Source organism: Canis aureus, unplaced genomic scaffold, assembly GCF_053574225.1.
Source record: "Canis aureus isolate CA01 unplaced genomic scaffold, VMU_Caureus_v.1.0 ptg000486l_RagTag, whole genome shotgun sequence".
NCBI lineage: Eukaryota > Metazoa > Chordata > Mammalia > Carnivora > Canidae > Canis > Canis aureus.
Genome location: NW_027554659.1, coordinates 729 through 13677, shown reverse-complemented (window position 1 = coordinate 13677; position 12949 = coordinate 729). Strand labels below are relative to the sequence as shown.

Sequence of the window (12949 nt, the reverse complement as noted above, 5' to 3'; positions counted from 1 at the left end):
AGTATTCAGAGGAGGGAGGGCAGGTCACAGGAGCACCCTCCCCTGGGGATGGAGAGGAGGACTGGGTCACGGGAGCACCCTCCCCCAGGGATGGAGAGGAGGGCCAGTCACATGAGTACCCTCCCACCCGCCAGGCCCTCCCGGGGCCCTGTGCTGTGTCCTGCCCCTGGAGCATCCTGGTGTGGAGGCGGCGGGCTGGCTAGTCCGGGGCGCCAGGCTGATGGACCCCCGGGGACCCTCCCCCGCAGAGCGTGAGGGGTCCAGGGCCACCCCGAAGCCTGGCTGTGTCCTGCTTCCCACAGGAAGGGAGACACAGGCCTAGGCGAGGCACTGTTGGGCCGGAGCCAGTAGCCGAAGCCTTCATGCAGAGCAGGGGGACCAGGAGGAGGTGGGAGCCCCCGACCCCCGGACATCACAGCACCCCCTCGCCTGCACCCTGAGCTGCCCACACTGTGCTCTCCGGGCGCTGGGCCTGGCTGCACCACCGGCCTGGCCACAGGGGGACCTGGCCCCGAGGTGCAGCGGCCTGGCTCCCAACTTTCTGGACGCTGCTGAGCAGGGACATATCTGGGTGTGAAGTGTCCTTTTTGCATCTATGTGATCACAGTTCATCGGACACATCGATGGGTGGAAGGAGCTGCTCAAAGGGGTCTTTTTTTTTAATTTTTATTTATTTATGATAGTCACAGAGAGAGAGAGAGAGGCAGAGACATAGGCAGAGGGAGAAGCAGGCTCCATGCACCGGGAGCCCGATGTGGGATTCGATCCTGGGTCTCCAGAATCACGCCCTGGGCCAAAGGCAGGCGCCAAACCGCTGCCCCACCCAGGGATCCTCAAAGGGGTCTTAAGGCCTGCAGGACAGGAGGTGTGTCCAGAGTGGGTTTAAAGGCTCGAGTCAGAGCATCTCCGTAATCCCCTATAAAGGCAGCAGGATTATGTCCTTGCTTTTCTTTTGGTTGCTGCGCTCTCAGATTGCAGAGAATGTCCATAACGAAAGTTTGTTCTTAAGTAAATTCATTCTAACGAGACCCAGAAATCCCGTGCGACTCCCTTTGAAAGGCTGCGGTACGGGGCACGTGTTCGTGTGAGTGGCTCAACCTTCAGAGACTGTCCCCCGTGACCGAGTCCCCATCGTGCCTGCTTCTGCAGCATTCTCCTTGTTACAACCCCATCACTGAGCACTTCTGAACACCAGGTGCCACCCTAGTTAAGTCTCAAATAGACAAATCGCTCATCTTGTATGTACTGGTAACTTTTGTCAAAGCCTTGTCGGGGTGGCTTTATGTCCTGTTTCACAAGTACATGAAGCTCCTTCTCTTTTTCCTTCCAACCTGGAAAGATCCACTTGGCATTCACTGCCCAGGAGGCAGAAATGCAGGTCTCTCTGTGCTGTCTACTTACTTGCACTTTTTTTTAAATAATAAATTTATTTTTATTGGTGTTCAATTTGCCAACATATAGAATAACACCCAGTGCTCATCCCGTCAAGTGCCCCCCTCAGTGCCCGTCACCCATTCACCCCCACCCCCCGCCCTCCTCCCCTTCCACCACCCCTAGTTCGTTTCCCAGAGTTAGGAGTCTCTCATGTTCTGTCTCCCTTTCTGATATTTCCTACCCATTTCTTCTCCCTTCCCTTCTATTCCCTTTCACTATTATTTATATTCCCCAAATGAATGAGAACATAAAATGTTTGTCCTTCTCCGCTTGACTCATTTCACTTAGCATAATACCCTCCAGTTCCATCCACATCGAAGCAAATGGTGGGTATTTGTCATTTCTTATGGCTGAGTAATATTCGATTGTATACATAAACCACATCTTCTTTATCCATTCATCTTTCGATGGACACCAAGACTCCTTCCACAGTTTGGCTGTTGTGGACATTGCTGCTAGAAACATCCAACAGCGCAGGCCCCAGGAGCACTAGGCGACTGGGACACAGCCCAGGATCCGGCCTCCCCCCGGGACAGGCAGAGGCCAGGAGGGCCCAGGACAGCTAGGACCCTCCTGCCTGGAGCTGAGCAGATCAGCGGACCCACCCCCGAGCATCCAGGCCCCTGCAGCAGACAGAGAGCTCCGGAGTTACTGCGGGAGCTGAATCCAGGGCTCCAGACCTGGCCCTGCCACTGTGGTTGTTCCTCCTGGGGTCTCACGGGGTAAACAACCCCCACTGAGCCCTGCACCAGGCAGGGGCAGAGCAGCTCCCCCAAGTGCTAACACCTGAAAATCACAACAGGCCCCTCCCCCAGAAGACCAGCTAGACAGACAAGTTCCAGGGGAATTTAAGGGACTTAAAGTATACAGAATCAGAAGATACTCCCCCGTGTTTTTTTTTTTTATTTTTGATTTCTGTTTGCTTCCCCCACCTTTTTTCCCTTTCTTTCTTTTTCTTTCTCTTTTTCTTCTCTTTTTTTCTTCCTTATTTCTTTTTCTCTTTTCTTTCCTTCTTTCTCTCCTCTCTTTTTCTCCTTTTCCCAATACAACTTGTTTTTGGCCACTCTGCACTGAGCAAAATGACTAGAAGGAAAACCTCACTTCAGAAGAAAGAATCAGAAACAGTCCTCTCTCCCACAGAGTTACAAAATCTGGATTACAATTCGATGCCACAAAGCCAATTCAGAAGCACTATTACACAGCTACTGGTGGCCCTAGAATAAAGCATAAAGGACTCAAGAGACTTCATGACTGCAGAATTTAGAGCTAATCAGGCAGAAATTAAAAATCAATAGAATGAGATGCAATCCAAACTAGAAGTCCTCATGACGAGGGTTATCGAGGTGGAAGACTAGTGGGTGACATAGAAGACAAGTTGATGGCAAAGAGGGAAACTGAGGAAAAAAGAGACAAACAATTAAAAGACCATGAGGAAAGATTAAGGGAAATAAACGACAGCCTGAGGAAGAAAAACCTACGTTTAATTGGGGTTCCCGAGGGTGCTGAAAAGGACAGAGGGCCAGAATATGTATTTGAACAAATCCTAGCTGAAAACTTTCCTAATCTGGGAAGGGAAACAGGCATTCAGATGAAGGAAATAGAGAGATCCCCCCCTAAAATCAATAAAAACCTTTCAACACCTTGACGTCTAACAGTTAAGCTTGCAAATTCCAAAGATAAAGGGAAGATCTTTAAAGCAGCAAGAGACAAGAAATCCCTGACTTTTATGGGGAGGAGTATTAGGGTAACAGCAGACCTCTCCACAGAGACCTGGCAGGCCAGAAAGGGCTGGCAGGATATATTCAGGGTCCTAAATGAGAAGACCATGTAACCAAGAATACTTTATCCAGCAAGGCTCTCATTCAAAATGGAAGGAGAGATAAAGAGCTTCCAAGACAGGCAGGAACTGAAAGAATATGTGACATCCAAACAGCTCTGCAAGAAATTTTAAGGGGGAACTCTTAAAATTACCCTTTAAGAAGAAGTTCAGTGGAACAATCCACAAAACAAGGACTGAATGGATATCATGATGACACTAAACTCCTATCTGTCAATAGTAACTCTGAATGTGAACGGGCTTAATGACCCCATCAAAAGGCGCAGGGTTTCAGACTGGATAAAAAAGCAGGACCCATCTATTTGCTGTCCACAAGAGACTCATTTTAGACAGAAGGACACCTACAGCCTGAAAATAAAAGGTTGGAGAACCATTTACCATTCAAATGGTCCTCAAAAAAAAAAAAAAAGTCCTCAAAAGAAAGCAGGGGTAGCGGTCCTTATATCAGATAAACTGAACTTTACCCCAAAGACTGTAGTGAGAGATGAAGAGGGACACTATATCATACTTAAACGATCTATCCAAGAAGAGGACTTAACAATTATCAATATATATGACCTGAATGTGGGAGATGACAAATATATCAATGAATTAATAACCAAAATTAAGACATATTTAGATGATAATACACTTATACTTGGTGACTTCGATTTAAGGCTTTCTGCACTGGATAGGTCTTCTAAGCACAACATCTGCAAAGAAACAAGAGCTTTAAATGATACACTGGACCAGATGGACTTCAGGTATCTACAGAACTTTACATCCAAACTCAACTGAATACACATTCTTCTCAAGTGCACATGGAACTTTCTCCAGAATAGACCACATACTGGGTCACAAATCGGGTCTGAACCGATACCAAAAGATTTGGATCTTCCCCTGCATATTCTCAGACCATAATGCCTTGAAATTAGAACTAAATCACAAGAATAAGTTTGGAAGGACCTCAAACACGTGGAGGTTAAGGACCATCCTGCTAAAAGATGAAAGGGTCAACCAGGAAATGAAGGAAGAATTAAAAAGATTCATGGAAACTAATGAGAATGAAGGTACAACCATTCAAAATCGATGGGATGCAGCAAAAGCAGTCCTAAGGGGGAAATACATCGCAATACAAGCATCCATTCAAAAACTGGAAAGAACTCAAGTAAAAAAGCTAACCTTACACCTAAAGGAGCTAGAGAAAAAACAGCAAAAGTGAATATTTGAATTTTGGATTTCATGATGAAGAATCACCTTAGCTTAAATATAATAGAAGATTCACACCAGAACAGATGGACAGATTTGAATACATAAATATGTATTAAACCTATTTTGTATCAAAACATGCATATTTTAATATACACTGGTGTAAAAGACTGAACATATTTAAATCAAAATATTTTAGTAGATATTTTAATTGTTTATATATGATATAAACAATTAAATTTATATATATATATAAACAATATCCCTATCCATTTTTATATTTTACATATTAACTACAATGGCCATGGCTTACCTATATAATAAATTTTTTTTTTTTAATTTGAGTCCTTTTTGAAAGTGTTGCTGATGGCTAAGAATGAGGTCAGGCTACAGTATTTGATAACTAAGCCAAATTAAAATTTCATTTCATATTTTAAGTAGCATATACACAAAAAACAAATTCAATAAAAAATGAATCAATAAAAGTAATATTAATTTTCATTTTTTAAATGAACATAATGCGTTTTAAGACAGATTTTATCCTCCATATTAAAATTTTTAAAATATATAAAGCTAAGTGTAACATTATCAAATCTACTATATCATATTCCATTAGTTCATGTCCTTTTCTTCACTTGATGCATTGGATGGGAAACACTCAGAAAAAATATCACTCTAAGTATTCATAATTTCTATATTTAACCAAGCTTATTTATGCATGCATATATATATATATACATATGTATGTATGTGTCTGTTTCAAGATGTTTTAGAGGGAGCGCAGGTTTCCTCCCTTTCCTGTCAGAGAAGCACACACCTAACAAAAAGGAAGGAGGATGAGGGACTCATTTATGGACAGTTCTGCATTATACATAAAAATAACTTATATTAAGTTTTTGGCATGTGAGTCCAGAATAATAATGCTGGATTGTTATATAATCAAAAATGTTAACTTTATGGATGAGCGAGTTGTGATGCCAAGGCCCATATATGCATATATTCTTAAAAAGAGTATAACTACAAAATTTATATTTAGAAATATAAAACTTATAATAGAGAACTTACAAAATCTACACTTCCTAAGTTTAATATATTAAAATTTCCTTTTATTGGCATTGTTGTCTTTTTTTTTTAATGATAGTCCCACAGAGAGAGAGAGAGAGAGGCAGAGACATAGGCAGAGGGAGAAGCAGGCTCCATGCACCGGGAGCCCGACGTGGGATTCGATCCCGGGTCTCCAGGATCGCGCCCTGGGCCAAAGGCAGGCGCTAAACCGCTGCGCCACCCAGGGATCCCTTGGCATTGTTGTCTAACTGAACTTTCCAATGTGCAAGTGTTATAGAATAACAAAGTTTAATCGATATTATCTAAAATTCATGTGCAGCTTTTACTGATATTTTGGCAAATATAGCACTGGATAACATCAGGAAAGTAGTAAAGTTTTATGCTTTTGTTCCCAAAAATTAGCAAAAGAGTAAAAACAATCTATAAAAGTTGAATCCGTTGAATATTTTCATCACTCAACACCTACTCACATGGAAATGTGACTGTAGAATAAGGAGAGAATATTTAAAAATTGCTACCTCTAAATTAGTTAGGTATAAAATGAATTACTATTGCTCATTGCATTCATATAAGTGTCCCCAAATATAGGTACCTCAGAAAAGTTTTGAGGCCTCTGATACAACATAATGGAATACTTCTAATTTTTAAATGCAGATTTACCGTTAAATGTGAAAACAATATATAACATGATTTGTACTCTGTTGACAATTTACTATTGTTTAAAGTGTTTAATTTTGGGGCGCCTGGGTGGTGTAGCCAGTTAAGCATCCAGCTCTTGGTCTTGGCTCAGGTAGTGATCTCATGGTCCTGAGATCCGCCCCCGTCACTTCATGTTCAGGTAGGGGTGTGCTTGAAATTCTCTCTCGCTCTCCCTCTGGCCCTCCTGCTCATGCTCGCTCTCTCTCTACAACAAAAAAAATAAGTCTTAGGAAAAATGTTTACTTCTATGAACACACGGAGTTGATGGATGCCTCCCTCCGTGACAGCTTGCCAGCCCGGTTCTGCCGAACATGAAGACGTGGTTGGCCCATCGATACATGCACTTCCACATCGCATAATTCTTTGTTTACTTGAAATTTCTACACTGCTGACTTTACAGTGGTATTTTCCATTATTAAATGGTAGTTTGGGAACCCATACCGCAAATGAGTGTGCACTGTTTGCAAGGTTGCGATTCTGAATGTTTAGAGTACATGCACGCACACTTCTAGTCAGAGTTGGTCGTAGAACAAGGGTTCTGAAACTTCAGTTTGCATGACAATCTCATGGGGGCCTTGAAAATTCCTGGGCCCTACTACCTCAGTTTCTGAACTCCCTGGAGTGTGTTTAAGATTTGCTCTTCTAGGGGATTCCTGGGTGGCTCAGCGGTTTGGCACCTGCCTTTGGCCCAGGGCGCCATCCTGGAGTCCTGGGATCGAGTCCGGGTCAGGCTCCCGGCATGGAGCATGCTTATCCCTCTGACTGTGTCTCTGACTCTCTCCCTCTCTCTCTCTCTGCCTATAAAAAGTCTAAAAAAAAAAGATTTGCTCATCTAACAATATTCCACCTGATGCTGGTGCTGTTAGTTTTGTGGTCCACATTTTGAGAACCAGTGATTTACAGGGAAAAATATTGGACAGTAGCTGGAGGGTCACAAAGTCTGTTTGATCCATATTGTTTGTTGCTTCAGGAGAATTTTTAAAAATTCACATTTAAAAATTACTTATTCTGATAGGACATTGAAAAAATATGGTTGCTCTTTTTTGCTTATTGATAGATAAATTCGGAAGTGGGATGACAACTAGACCAGCATTTTGCACACTGGAAAATGATTTTCTTTTCATATAGTCATTCCCTTGGCAAGTATTTATTCATCAGAATACCATTAAAATTGTCGTTGGAGTCTCTGGTGGATTAAAACAGCCTGACTTAATTTCACACGCATGCATGCACACATTTTATATAGGAAAACAAATACTTTGACGTGCCTAGGTTGGAGAAAAAGTTGTGAAATATTGCCTGTGTGCCTGGCTTTTGAATTGCTGTGAATTTCTGGTCAGTTTTCAATGACATGACTCACATAGTATCTTGGTAAACATTAAGTGGCTAAGACAAATGACCTCTCTCCAGTGAAGCTCCTGAAAGATGATGAAGATTACAACTTCTCATGATTGAAACTGGTTGAAAATTATTGCCTTCCACTGAGGGAAAATCCCAACCTATTCTTTTTGATCTGTGCACATTCTATGAAAAAAAAATGGCAAGAACAGGGATGAATTTTTTTTCCTTCAGTGTGTACCAAATTTAGAAATCGGACATTTTCAAATTTTAAAAATTTCTAAATCTGTAGTACCTTTTGAAATATTAATGGGTATTAAGTCTTGAAACAAGATAGTTTCAATGTATGTATTGTTAGCTCTTGCAGATTAAGTGATAGACTTGACGGCCTTTGCACTTTTCCTCTAGGCTTTATTATATGATATTGAGAAAAATTAAAATCAGTACCTAAGAATTAAACATTATACATTTATAGAAGTATATTTGAGGCAACAAGTGCCTATTAAAATATTACCTTATGTTCTGTTCACAACTAGAAAGTCGTAACAGTGTTGGAGTCAATCTTTCACTTTATGGATTTGTAAACTCTAAATAGAATTAGGCATAAGGTATTAAATGATGCTGAGCAAAGCAGTAGGGAAAAGTCAATTAAATGAAGTGGGGAAATCATCCAAGTTACAAGGTAGACTTGCTCCATAGCTATCTTCTCTCATTTATTATAATGAGGCCAAGTGGATGATATCAAACAGCTAAAAGAATATATGCAACAACATGAAATGTTCTAATAACAGTAAATATAATTTTTGAATACTTTTGCATACTTTGATAACCTTCGAGACCGATTTTTAACTTTAAAATGGAAATTAAAGTTTGTGAGACATAAAACAAAATTTTAACGTGGCATGTATGTAAAAAAGCTATAAAATGAATATCAACTCGGATTTAACTTTCATGCTTTTCAAATAACATAGGAATAGAAAAATAACAGCAAACAAAAATTAAATTGAGAGACCAGGTCATTAATATCTACACTTCTTGCCACCTCTTCTCTCCACCAAATATCTTGGTTTCTTGCTTTAGGGAAATTTAAATCCAAAGTCTACAAGCCATCAAAGTTATAAGGCCAGGTATACAAAGGTAGCATGCCCTGGGGTCTTGACTTTTTTTATGTTAATAGATCTTATTTTGAAGTAGATAATAGATTGTTTTTAAATTTAGCTATCTAACGATTTGGATGATTTTTGGGTAAGTGTAACTACTTATCTCACAGTTTTAAACAGGGATAAGAATTTTAAACCTGGCTATATTGAGAGAGCATGGACTCCTGAGAGTGACCCCGTAAAACATCTGTTAGGAATCCTCTTGTAGGGTCAATGGCAGGTCTTATCTCGAAGCTAAGGAAAAACAAAACAAAACAGAATTCAAATTCTTGATTTTGTTAACATCAGGTTAACATTCTGTTAACATCCCAACTAACATAAAATAATTCCTTGAGTAGAAATAGAATAGAATTGACTTCCCTTTTCTCAAATCAGGCAGCCCTAGCAGTGAATTAAAACCATGGTAGTCAGACTGTCCTTAAACACACAACTGTTAATATGCCGTGAAAGACATTGCATCCTGTGTCATTTCCAATGCTCTGTAACAAATTACCTGGAACTTAGTGGTATAAAACAATACAGATGTATTAGTTGCATGTCTAGAAGAAAAAGTCTGAAATGGTTTTGTAAGGTTAAAATCAAGGACTGTGTTTTATCCGGATGCTGTAGGGAAGATTCTGTCCCTTGCCTTTTCCTGGTTCCGGAGGCTGCCCTCCGTCCTTGGTGTGTGCACCTGCCCCCCTGTCCTCAGCCGTGTAGCCACATCCTCCTTCACTCTGACCTTCCTGCTTCCCTCTTACACTGGTTCTTCTGATCATATTGGGTTTCCTGGAAAATCCGGGACAATCTTCCCATCTCAGAATCCTTAACTGAATCACTTCTGCAGAAGCCTGTTTGCATGGCAATATGATATGTTCCAAGGGTTACAATGTGGGCATCTTTCAGGGGCCAATATTTCTCTTACCCGAGACAGGAGCACAGTTTTTATGTAATAATAATGTGTAGTTTCTGTGGAGTGTCAAATGGTGTTCCCCCTGAAGGTATGCCCACGTCATATTTCTGGAAACAGGACACGTCTGTCACCTTATTTGGAAGAAAGGATCTTTGCAGATGTTAGGTCAAAGATCTTGAGAAGAAGCTCCTTAAACCCTCCCCTGTCCTTGAAATGTGCCTGCAAACTACTATTCTCATGCCGGCAGCCCTTTTGGGGATGCAGTCTGATGAGAGTGAGGTGTTCTTGAGACAATTAAGATGTTGTTGAGAGCAAATAACTAAACCAAGTTAAGTCCTCTGTATAAACTTTTTTTAAATATGCACAGAGCCTGATGTGGGGCTCGATCTCACAACCCTGAGATCATGACCTGACGTGAAATCAGGAGTCTAATGCTTCACGGACTGAGCCACCCAGGAACCCCTAAACTGTTAAGTCCCAGTGCGTGGGTGGGTGTGAGAATCTCCTTGTCTTGGGGCCACTTAGGATAAGCCTCATATTCCCTTGTTTATTAAAACAGCCACCTGCCAATCTGGAATCCTCTGTTGCTTTCTCTGGGATCTCCAAGCCCCCTGTGTGTGGGGGCCACATTCAGATTTCACCTGGGGAGCCCTCAAGGTTGCAAACCAACAATACAGCCCGTCACAGGAAAATGACATAGTCTCTAAATGTGAAAATGTCTGAAAGGCATATTTCGAGTTCTAGAAATTTTTCAAACAAAGATTAAAAATAACTTTAATAATCATAGTATTCATATGTACATTTGAATATACATTTATACATTTATAATCTGTACATTTATAATCTTAAAGATTTTCATATTTTTAAGAAAGATCTTATTTATTTATTCATGAGAGACCCAGACAGACAGGCAGAGACACAGGCAGAGGGAGAAGCAGGCTCCATGTAGGGAGCCCAATGTGGGACTCGATCCCGTTACCCTGGGGTCATGCCCTGAGCCAAAGGCAGATGCTGAACCCCTGAGCCACCCAGGTGCCCAGATTTTAGTATGTTAAGACACATCTTTAAAGACTGTGTAGAGGTGTCGCCTGGCTGGCACAGCTGGTTAAGCATCCAAGTCTTGGTTTTAGCTCAAGTCCTGATCTCAGGGTCTTGGGATCAAGCCTCACATTGGGCTCTGTACTAAGTGTAGAGTCTGCTTGAGATTCTCTGTCTCCTGCTCATTCTCTCTCTAAAATAGATAAATCTTTAAAAAACTGTATAGAAATATCATACCTAGAGATATACCCAAGAGGGGTTACTTGTTTGTGATAATTGAAAGATAAATACGTATCTCTGCTATGAACTCTTGTTTCAGGAGTTGAGTAAAATTTTACAGAATTGAAAAATGATGAATTAAGCAAAACAAACCTATAAATCCCTTTCCTTCATACTGGTGGACTAAAAATGGTTTGTATGAAAAAGAAAAGATTGTATATAACATTGTTACTCTGGGTACCAAATATAAACTTGTAAATAAATTCACAATATGATGAGTCTTTAAGAGGATAGTTGATAGAGTGAGTCATTCATTATTGGTGCCATTATTTACATTTTTCATTTCCTACAAGTTTTCTTGGCGAGATGCTAGATAGAAAAATATATTTCATTTTTTTATTGGTGTTCAATTTACAAAAATACAGAATAACCCCCAGTGCCCATCACCCAATCACTCCCACCCCCCGCCCTCCTCCCCTTCTACCACCCTTAGTTCGTTTCCCAGAGTTAGCAGTCTTTACGTTGTCTCCCTTTCTCATATTTCCCACACATTTCTTCTCCCTTCCCTTATATTCCCTTTCACTATTATTTATATTCCCCACATGAATGAGAACATATGTTTGTCCTTCTCCGACTGACTTACTTCACTCAGCATAATACCCTCCAGTTCCATCCACGTTGAAGCAAATGGTGGGTATTTGTCATTTCTAATAGCTGAGTAATATTCCATTGTATACATAAACCACATCTTCTTTATCCACTCATCTTTTGATGGACACCGAGGCTCCTTCCACAGTTTGGCTATCGTGGCCATTGCTGCTATAAACATCGGGGTGCAGGTGTCCCGGGGTTTCATTGCATCGGTATCTTTGGGGTAAACCCCCAACAGTGCAATTGCTGGGTCATAGGGCAGATCTATTTTTAACTCTTTGAGGAGCCTCCACACAGTTTTCCAGAGTGGCTGCACCAGTTCACATTCCCATCAACAGTTCACATTCCCATCACATTCCCATCAATTCCCATCACATTCCTCTCCAACATTTGTTGTTTCCTGCCTTGTTAATTTTCCCCATTCTCACTGGTGTGAGGTGGGATCTCATGGTGGTTTTGATTTGTATTTCCCTGATGGCAAATGATGCAGAGCATTTTCTCATGTGCATGTTGGCCATGTCTATGTCTTCCTCTGTGAGATTTCTGTTCATGTCTTTTGCCCATTTCATGATTGGATTGTTTGTTTCTTTGGTGTTGAGTTTAAGAAGTTCTTTATAGATCTTGGAAACTAGCCCTTTATCTGATATGTCATTTGCAAATATCTTCTCCCATTCTGTAGGTTGTCTTTGAGTTTTGTTGACTGTATCCTTTGCTGTGCAAAAGCTTCTTATCTTGATGAAGTCCCAATAGTTCATTTTTGCTTTTGTTTCTTTTGCCTTCGTGGATGTATCTTGCAAGAAGTTATTGTGGCCGAGTTCAAAAAGGGTGTTGCCTGTGTTCTTCTCTAGGATCTCGATGGAATCTTGTCTCACATTTAGATCTTTCATCCATTTTGAGTTTATCTTTGTCTGTGGTGAAAGAGAGTGGTCTAGTTTCATTCTTCTGCATGTGGATGTCCAATTTTCCCAGCACCATTTATTGAAGAGACTGTCTTTCTTCCAATGGATAGTCTTTCCTCCTTTATCGAATATTAGTCGACCATAAAGCTCAGGGTCCACTTCTGGGTTCTCTATTCTGTTCCATTGAACTATGTGTCTGTTTTTGTGCCAGTACCACACTGTCTTGATGACCACAGCTTTGTAGTACAACCTGAAATCTGGCATTGTGATGCCCCCAGATATGGTTTTCTTTTTTAAAATTCCCCTGGCTATTCGGGGTCTTTTCTGATTCCACACAAATCTTAAAATAATTTGTTCTAACTCTCTGAAGAAAGTCCGTGGAATTTTGATAGGGATTGCATTAAACGTGTAAATTGCCCCGGGTAACATTGACATTTTCACAATCTTAATTCTGCCAATCCATGAGCATGGAATATTTTTCCATCTCTTTGTGTCTTCCTCAATTTCTTTCAGAAGTGTTCTATGGTTT

The 12949-nt window shown here is 40.9% G+C and overlaps 1 long non-coding RNA gene across 1 annotated transcript; it reads right to left on the bottom strand.

Moving 5' to 3' along the window:
* Nucleotides 1-6225: 6225 nt before the first annotated feature.
* Nucleotides 6226-10876, bottom strand: LOC144310170 (uncharacterized). Its single transcript, XR_013375859.1, has 2 exons — nt 8859-10876; nt 6226-6428 (listed from the first exon to the last, which is right to left on the bottom strand). It is a non-coding gene; the product is annotated as an uncharacterized LOC144310170 (long non-coding RNA).
* Between the last annotated feature and the right edge of the window lie 2073 nt (nt 10877-12949).